The sequence below is a fragment of the Odontomachus brunneus genome, unplaced genomic scaffold (assembly GCF_010583005.1).
Source record: "Odontomachus brunneus isolate Ranch 3 - 2012 unplaced genomic scaffold, Obru_v1 Obru_scaffold_228, whole genome shotgun sequence".
NCBI lineage: Eukaryota > Metazoa > Arthropoda > Insecta > Hymenoptera > Formicidae > Odontomachus > Odontomachus brunneus.
Window position 1 is genome coordinate 229,031 of NW_022639678.1, and position 10,091 is coordinate 239,121.

At 39.8% G+C, this 10,091-nt stretch overlaps 1 protein-coding gene across 1 annotated transcript in view; it reads right to left on the minus strand.

Moving 5' to 3' along the window:
* Nucleotides 1-5,889, minus strand: part of LOC116852474 (hemicentin-2-like) — a 159,133-nt gene extending 153,244 nt beyond the window's left edge. The window contains exon 1 of the mRNA XM_032832905.1: nt 4,954-5,889. The gene's annotated coding sequence lies outside the window, so the exon portion shown is untranslated. The remainder of the gene's footprint in view (nt 1-4,953) is intronic.
* Between the last annotated feature and the right edge of the window lie 4,202 nt (nt 5,890-10,091).

Sequence of the window (10,091 nt, forward strand, 5' to 3'; positions counted from 1 at the left end):
AAATACATTTTACAATATCTCTATAATAAATATTAACATCACCCCGCCCATTTCAATTCTGTTCTGCAAAAGAATTATGCTTCAATGATAGTCATCCTAATCTCAACAGGAGTGATCTAGAATCAATATTAATAAATTTCTTTTATTCGTTCAGATTAAAGTTATCGGTTCTCATGCAACGAATTTTAAAGAAAAACAATATTTCGCAAAACATTAGTTATAAAAAATCAAATTTTCACTGAAAAATTTAAGTTTGTGAAATAAATAAATAATGAGTTTGAAATTTGTGTAAAAGCCTTCGTGAGAACCGATAAATAAAATAATGAATAAAAGAAATGTATGATATCAATTTCAGATCACTCCTGCTGATGTCAGTATCGTCACCGTTGAAGTCACCGATGATTCTTTTACAGAATAGAATTAAAATGGATACAATGATATTAATATTCTTTCATACCAAGATATTATTAATAGACATATATACATAACAAAAAATTCATACTTTCATTAGCTCTTTTGTTTTTATTAATCTTTTTTTAATAACACTTTTTAATAACACTTTTTTACTAACACTTTTTTATTAACCCTTTTTTATTAAGCCTTTTTTATTAAGCCTTTTTATTAACGCTTTTTTATTAACCCATTTTATTAACCCGTCATTGCTCTGAAGCAACACGTATGCTTTGAATCGATCCAGACGCTAAACTAATGGATATTTTTCGCGTCAAACTGTCAAACGTTGTTGATAACTCTGTCTCTCATGATTCTAGACAGAATTTTAATCTTATATAAGTTGTGGTAATAAAAAATAATATGTCATAAATTATCGGTACTCGTTGTCTCTTCACTCTGACGCGCTGGCCGTCTCATAAATAATTTACTAATGTTGCATTTATTTATTATAAAAGTGGACTATATAAAATATTCTCGTACATTATTACGTATAAAAAGTATAAAATTATTATTATACAGAATATTGTTATATAAAGTTTACACTGAAAATAATACAATCATATCAAAGGATTAGTTCTCTGAAACATTTTGATTTCTCCAAAATAGTTCATTGGAAAATTATGAAAAAATCAGATATCATCTTCAAATTACTAGAAGTAATAATGAATACAGAAAAAATTGTTCTTGCAAATAAAATTAATTCAGGTTAAAAGGATTAATCTACAACTCTTCAAAACTCCCCAAATTTTATCTAATTTTTCCTTTTCAGAGTACTGTAGCCCCATAACTCCCGGCGCGTTAACTTTACTTATACGCAACGACGCGAAATTTGCTGTCCTTATCGTCGCTCTGTGGCGATCTTATCATGGATATGCTCGGGAGATTGCCGTTATTCTGTTTTTTGTTCCTCAAATTGTTTCACTTCGCGATAGAGACACGGTAACTGACAATGCGTGCGTAATGCAGATGATTGAATCGCGTTTCACTAAAGAATCACCAGCGGGCACTAGAGTGCCATGAAACAAGCTGATAATGGACACCCATTGTTAATTACTCGTTTTAACAAGTCCGCCTCGCGTACCACTAGTGTATCCGCGACAAGCAACGGGACGATCCATTACGACACAGCCTGGTCGACGGGAAAAAATTCTACAGTTAATGTGCACGAACGAAGAGCACGTTATCGAACGGGCACGCGCGTAATCTCCACTACTCCGGCTATTGTGTCAGAAAATACTGGCCATTTCTCCGGCGCGCGTATTCCGAAACGGCACGAAGGACGCGATCGATGGACGGCAATTCGCGAAATTACGCCTCGTGAATGAAGATGAATAGTTGACTACCGGGGGATCACCTATTTCGCGTGCCCGCGATAGCCTAAATCCCGTGCACGTGTCACGAGTGCAACAATAGCGTTGATCTCGTGCCGTTCAAACACCATCTGTTTCCGGCGCACCGAAATGCAGCGCGAGGAAGGAATAGGTCGCCACGCATTCTTAATGACTCTCAAACGTCGCGAGCGACTCTCAAATGAGCGAGTCTTTTTTGTCGCTCTGTTTTTCTTCTCCTTTTTTCTTGAAGAAAGTGCCGAAATGTACGAGCTCCAGAAATGCCGATAACACGATCGCTTCTCGTATTTCTTATACATGAATGAAGAAAATATTGTAGCGAGAATTGCAACATTTTTCTAATTTGTGGACAGAATTATGACCACAATTACTATGTACTCGTTTAAAAACGTTATGCACATTTGACTTTTTACTATACAATTGTTGTAATTACTTGAATGTTTCTTTTTATCAAATAGGTAGATTGTCAAATTTGCTGTTTCTATAGTAACTTATATTACAATTTCAGTACATCTGTGCAAAAGTAACATAAAAAGAAGTAGAATATTAATGTGATTTTCGCTACAATATTTTCTCCGTGTATAAGTCTTATATAAATATGTGTTGCATTTAAAATTAGTATACTGCTTTTAGATTTAGAGCTCATTGTTCTAATCTCTAAGCTGCGTAATAGTTAAATCATATGTTTGTCTTTGTCTAATTTAAAGAAAAAACGAAGATAGACACATGTTTTGTCACATTTAACTGTTAAGTAGCTTACCAAGAAGTTAGAACAATCGATCTTTAGCGGAAAACCTAAACATGCATATATAGACATCTTCCTATAAACGTTGCGTACATTTTTAAACTACTAAATTTAATTATAAAGCAATGTATTTTTAAATTTTCCTGAGGGAAGCAAATACATATTCGATATGTGTTATTATAAACTATATAGCTTTTCTATCAAGTAAATATTTGCGCCAACTGATAGCTCGAGATACTAATTTAAAAATTGTTTACCGTTTTCCTCAATATTGAGCAACTCTCCAATTCATTTTTGCACATATTCTCTCTGTCTAAGAACATTATAATTCTCTGCAATCGCAGTACGATAATTTTGCAGAAAAAGTCAGTATTTTGTGGCTAAAGTTTTCAAGCATCCTCTTACACGAGAATCAATCAATTCTTTGATTTAATAGTTTATTAATTTGGAGAAATGGATATTGGATTTTATTAACATCAAAGTAATTAAGATTCAAAATGGCTCGGTGCAAAAGCGTTGCAAAATCTGGAGGAGAATTCGACGCATACGTTATCACATGTTCAAATATTATATCTTGCCATGGTTTAAAGATAGAAATTATTTACACTAACATCCTCAACTAGACCCCGATTGTTTTCTTGCAACTTTAGTCTCCCGTTATGTTTACACAGTGCTTCATTAATGCGCTCGATAATGTTAGAGATAGGTAAATATGATTTACCGATAAATATCTACGTGCGTTATGGAGGAACGGGATGATATGGATTGGAATCAATTGTCATTGGTGAACACAATTTCAATCGGTCGATTGAAGTCATATTAGTGTCAACTGAATTGATAATTCATCGTCGCCGACATCGCAAGTAACTCCGCCGCGAATATCCCGTACACTTGAATGGAAAAAAGAGACACACTCGCTCGCGCTGCGCAATAAACGTGATTAACTAAAGTTATATTGTACCGACCTGAATATTCCATTACGTTGCTTCCTGTGTATAGCTAATATAATTTCAGTGGCGCGTCATACGCGCAAAGTCCATAAACAAACACTAAACTGCTCTACAGTTAAAAACGCGAGTCCTAAACTCCCGAGTCCATAGGATAATCGATTAACTTTGAGAATTTTTATTGCCTAACAGCGCAAAGCACTGCCGCGAAAGAGAGAAAGAGAGAGAGGAGGAGAGAGGAAGAGAGAGAAAGAGAGCGCGGACCCCGTCCAATAAAATTCCTTCCGCCAGAAATATAAGTTGGAGAACGCATTGCATATTCAGCATGTACAGTCGATTGCATATTCGGCACCAAAATTCACGCGGCATCGCTGATAAATTGTATTACGTTTTCCGTCTGGAGTGCAAATCGAAGCTTCCCGCGCCCATCTACCGTGCTCATCATCGCGTCCCACGCGAAAACGGCATAAAATTTCATTAGAAAATCAAGCGTGCATTTCCCATCAGTTACTGCGAGCAAATATTATTGCTCATTGTTGGCAATAATGTAACGCAATGCGTACTTCAATCTACCAAAGCGTCGACACAAGCGGCGCCATTATTAAGAGTACTATTGTTATTATTACACCGAGCTGCTGCCAAAATTGTTGCTATTATTATTGTGACCTTTTGTAGCAAGCGTCATTATACGTAACGCGGCTACGAACACCTACGAACACGCGCATTGTACGATTATTAGAGCGATGTTTTAAACAACGCGTTAATTGCGCCCTCATTGTTAATTATTACCGACTAAATATGCTATATATTCAATCTTAAAGCACACGCATTTATGAATCAACAATATTGTCGCAACCAACAATATTATAACCTAATTAGGTTTATTAAACTAATTAGATAAAATTATCATATTAAAATTAATTAAACTTTCCACCCAACTTCTCTTCCCACTCGGATTCGATAGATCAACAGATTAAGTTAATTAAATTCATCAAATTAAAAACGGAATATCAATGACGAAACATGAATGATGGATCTATTGGAATGATGGAGAATTTTATATCGCTTCCTTCTTTTCTTCCTCGATGCGTTTCTCGATCAAAGAATCGATACGTTACATCCAAAAAGATTCTCCCGTCTTAAACTTTCTTTTTCCTTTAGACGGTCCTCCGTCTAATTTCCCTCGCAAGGAAATAAATTTCCACAAAGGCACTTGTGCAATGGTGTCAGTACACCTGATTATTCGGACGAGAATGTGAGTTTTGTCGAAGGTATTCCAGCGACCTAATCCAAGCCTGAACACCCGCCGCGCGGATAACTCCCTCGAGAATAATTCAAAAGTTAAGCCCCGCTGCAGAGGTGGAGGCACACGACTGTCCGCTCCCCTTGCACAGGAGGCCCGGCGATGTGCACCCTCGCGCACCATAGACATAGAGGAGCCCTGACGGGCATCACTTACGGATCTCGCAACTACACTTTCCGAAACACCTGGACGAGGTAGCGCTTCCGCGTCCGCAGCGCGTGCCGCAAAAACGCATCCGGATCGCCGCAAAATGCACCTCAATCCTGCCGAATCCGAGAGCGAGATCCCCCGTGAGCCTTCCTCGCCGCACAATAGACCCGCGGGTAAGAATACCGGCCCCTCGAGTTATACGCGCACTTTTACGGGCCGTTCGCCGCAGTGGCGGTGACACGTACGGTGCAGTCACTTCCGGCCCGCGTCTCCGTCGCGGCCGTTCGCGAGGATACCGCGAGCCTCACGACAGATCGCCGTCCGTCGTGGACGCGATCCGGATCACAAGCTGGTCCCGAGAACGAATGCGCGCACTTTCATGCCGTCATCGCGTCGCGATCGGTCACTTCGATTCGCGCCATCGATCGCGGGAACGAGCGTTCGCCGATGCGCTCCTCGCCGGGTCTCCGGTGGGTTCTGGCGAACAAATCGCGCGCGTCAATCGCTCTTCGTCCGTGGCCGCGACGCGATCCACATTCTAACGAGTCGATCGGAACACCGTCCAAACGCGACACCGCGTCCTCGAGGAGCAGACGCGAGCGTCGTCGTCGACGTCACTATCACTGTCGTGGTCGGTGATGGTTGTCGTCGTCGTCGTCGTCGTGATCGTCGTCGTCGCGCGAACACACGCACTGTTCGAGGAGTTTCGAAGTCGCCACTCAATGCCTCGCGGAACTCACCCCGTCAAAGGGAAAAAAAGAAAAATCCGGAAAGGCCTCGCGGACGGTTTCTCGCGTCGGATGGTGAACCACTGACGGATCACTTCCCGGACGTCGACGCGCGAATCGCGGAAGCGCGACGGCCAGCGAGGGTGGCAGAACAGTAGAATGAGTGCGTGTGTAAATCCAACGACCGCGAGGCGCGAGCGGCACGTCGTGATGTTGGCAGGCGACTAACCTCCGAGCGCCGTCCTGCACCCCCGGACACCGCGCATGCCCCCTACCTTAAAGAACGCACCCCCGACCTCGCAGCCCCGCTCGCCGATGTGTGCAGCTACCCTCCCCGAAACCGCGGTGACTTCATCTTTTTTGACGAGAAAACCACTACCCTCTTTTCTCGCCTCCCTTGCGCCCTCATCCTACACTTGTGTCCCACCGCCGTCTATCCTTTTCCACTTACCTCTTTCTATTTGCATGGCGATCGCCTCTTTCGGTCAATAGATACGCATACGAGCCGTGTCCTTTTGACGACGAATCCCGCAGCCGAGTCACAGAGTCGAGCCAATTTGTTAATCGAGATAGCTTTTTTGAGTTGTCCTAAAATTAAATTGCATCTTGCGTTAAGTTGTCTTTGATCATAAATTATTTTGAGATGCGCGCAATACTTTTTTCCTCTTTCGAAAACGGACACAAGAGACAAAAATGTATTGGCTTTTCAAAGTATGATTGGAAAGAATGAACTTTTTTATTTAATTCAACTGTCGCTCGGGATTTCCAGGAATGGTAAATATTTTTATTCTAGAAATATTTGACGAACACGATTTTGCGGACTGTGCCGTGATCTAATATTGAGTAACGTTGGCATGTCACGACGCAAATTCACTGGCAAAATACAAAATCATTTTCTGCCCAGGTAGTACAAGGTACGAAATTGCGCCAGGTAATTTCTTGAAAATGTCGCACGAACGTCCCGGCAAAACGCTTTCGCGCACCGGTTTCGAAAAACTGTGCCGAGAGGTGGACTAGAGCGATTTTCCATTTTTCGTCGTAGGTTGCCAAACGTACACGTTTTTAGCAGCAAAAATACACAGTTAAACTTAAATTCCAAAACTTTTACGGAAAGAAGGTAAATAGAAACTATTACCCGATACGGTTTTTTGGATTATACAATATTGAAAGCACAGTCTCGGAAATCAGAGACGATCTTTCTAATGTCGAACTTTTCTTTATAACATATCGTCTTCTGACAAATTTGTCATTTTCCCTACGCAAGTAACAAACGAGAAAATTGGCATCTTACCGCATCTTGTAACATAAAGATTCCATTTTTCAGGGTTGAGATGTCAGCCGTCTCGGCTGACATCAAATGTCTCGACATTTCTTGTATAATTAAAAGAAAAACTAAGTATTGAATGCAGAGGTGGATTTATATAGCAACTAATGATTCTATCTTAAATCGCTCTAATCCTCTCGGCACCTCTCGGTTTTTCGAAACCGGTGCGCGAAAGCGTTTTGCCGGGACGTTCGTGCGACATTTTCAAGAAATTACCTGGCGCAATTTCGTACCTTGTACTACCTGGGCAGAAAATGATTTTGTATTTTGCCAGTAAATTTGCGTCGTGACATGCCAACGTTACTCAATATTAGATCACGGCACAGTCCGCAAAATCGTGTTCGTCAAATATTTCTAGAATAAAAATATTTACCATTCCTGGAAATCCCGCGAGCGACAGTTGAATTAAATAAAAAAGTTCATTCTTTCCAATCATACTTTGAAAGGCCAATACATTTTTGTCTCTTGTGTCCGTTTTCGAAAGAGGATGAGGTGATGCTGCAGCATCAAACCCTCAATGAAAGGCGGCCTCATTACAGTGTATAATTTCTGATTGTCTGTTATAACGTTAGCAGTCGAGCCTTAATTGTTGTAACTCTTCAAAGCAGCCGTAATCTCTAAGATTTATCACTTTGAAAAGCCCCTGCCTCTTGGAAAACTGCCATCCAAATAAAGATTTTCATTCTTTTGATAGATGAAAGCGATTCAACAGAGAAGATAAGAAACAATAATAGATGTTTTAAGGTATTATTCTTCTTAGAATTTCTCTCAAGCCAAAACTTTCTCCAAACTACTATTGTTGTTTTCAACTACTCTTTGGTGATTTTTGTGCACGAAAAAAATTAATTGAATTAATCTGAAGTCTCAGTAAATTAACTAAACTATTTAATAAAATATGAACGATCCATAATACTAACCAGACAAATTTGATTATATTTGATTACATTTTTGTGTGTGTGTACTTTAATTAAAGTAACCGCACATTTAGTTAAATATGGAAGCTTCGGCAAAAAGAAGATCGCGACAAAACTCATATTTACCCTGATGAGTTTTAAATCTGAAATCTTTGGATTATGAGTTGCCTTACGCACTATGCAGTTTCTCTAATCGATAGATCTGTTAGATATTATCTCTACATATGTTGCAACTAACGCATTTGTATAATTTTTTAACAATATAATTTAATATCGTAAAAGAAAAGTAATTTAGATTAAAATTATATTTTGCAGTAGTTTGCTTGCTAATTTAATTAAAAATATGACAACGCTCTCGCGCGTAAAACGATAAGATGAGCTTTGTAAAGTTAATTCCTCCCAGAGCCGCATATTCAAGATTTACGCGCGTAAAATATTAGATTTAATGGTAAATATGCAGATTAGATTAGATACGCAGTAACTAAAATCTATGATTGCGGTATTATACCTAAATGCGTTCTTATTATACTAAATTATATCATTACAATAATCAAAAATTCTGTTTAGCTCCATTACAACATATTTAACTAAACATGTTACGTTAATTCAATTAAACTCTTTCTTGTACGTAATCTATCATTTTTTTTCATACAAAAAAGGCCAGCTATCAGTAATCACGAATAGATTAAAGAGACATAATAACAAAATTAAGTTTCATCATTGTTTTGACTTCTCGTAATTGTGATTTCCTTCCCGGATAAAAGACACTTCACTAAAAAAAAATATTCAATCATATAGCAAAAATTATTTAAAAATTAGCTAAAATAGATAAATGACTAGCAAACACCGCGATATCGTTTGTATTTTGTATTTAATTAATATAGACGATAGAGATGGAATTTCTGTTTATGAAATTTAGCAAGAAAGTCTCTCTGTGGCGCCCATCCAGGTTAAAAAAGCCAGTCACACTTCATATAAAAATATACTGTGATAGACGAAAAAGACTGCTGAGACGAAAGGCAAACGAATGTATGATCCTCACATCCATCTAAATTTACTTGCCGATGTTACTAGAATGCCGCCGCTGTAAATTCGATAATCTACGTAGAACAGACAATTTTCTAGCAGGCGTAAAAAATAGCGATAAATTTCAACTGTGACATTTAGAATCCTATCTGAACCGGTAGAACATTCCTTTGAGTGATTGCAACAATATTAGCATCCGATTCGGAAATGTCACCATCCGTCCCTGATTGAGTGCAGATCGTTGTAAAAACTTCAGGAACGAAAAAACTTTCGGGGTACCTAAGACCTGCGGTATATAACTCCTACCACACCCAAGTAATAATACGATCGTTTCATTTCGATCGCGGCACGGTCGCTAGGACATTTTTCACACCGCGTCGCGCCGTCCTGGTGCGCGTCACAGGACTTTGGGCCAATTCAACCATCGTGTTTTATGGACCATTCGAACATCCGGTTCGGTTTCTTCGATTTTTTCTCTCTCTCTTTCTCTCTCTTCTCGTCGAACCTTAATATTTCTTACGATAGTACTCCTCCGTTGACTCCGCAGGTCGCTCACTGTGTTGTCGCGATAACGCGCGATAAACGCCGGCCGGAAATATATACGATAGTGTTATCCCCGGCTTACATCCGGCACTGCGGTACGAGATTATTATTTGTCGCGGTAACGAGAATGAACGGCGGGACGTTTTATTGTCAATATTCCTCGCAATCGCGAGAACCGATTTCAGCATCGTCGACCTGGCTGCGGGCCCGCCCCGAGAAATCGAGATTAAAGGAATTTAATACGCCGGCAGTCTCGATTAATTCAAAATCGCAGATTCGTTAGAGCCGCAGCTCTCCTGTTACGCGAGACCAGGAAATGCACAACGTTTCGCGCAAAGAAACCTCTCGCTTTGTACGAGTTTTTGCGATCTTTACGAATGAACTATTGATTTGCACCCCGTAGATGCTGTCTGCCTCTTGTGTTTCAACCCTTCCTTCTCACTCCTTTGTTTTCACCTCAGTGAGCTAGTCAGCGTGTTTCCTTCTCGATTGGCTGCGTCAAACGTCCATCATTTTTCATCGCGTGATCATAACAAAGCGAATCGTTAAGTCGCACACTTTACATAAAATCACCCACTGCAACATTGCCCGACATACAAAGCGTATTCT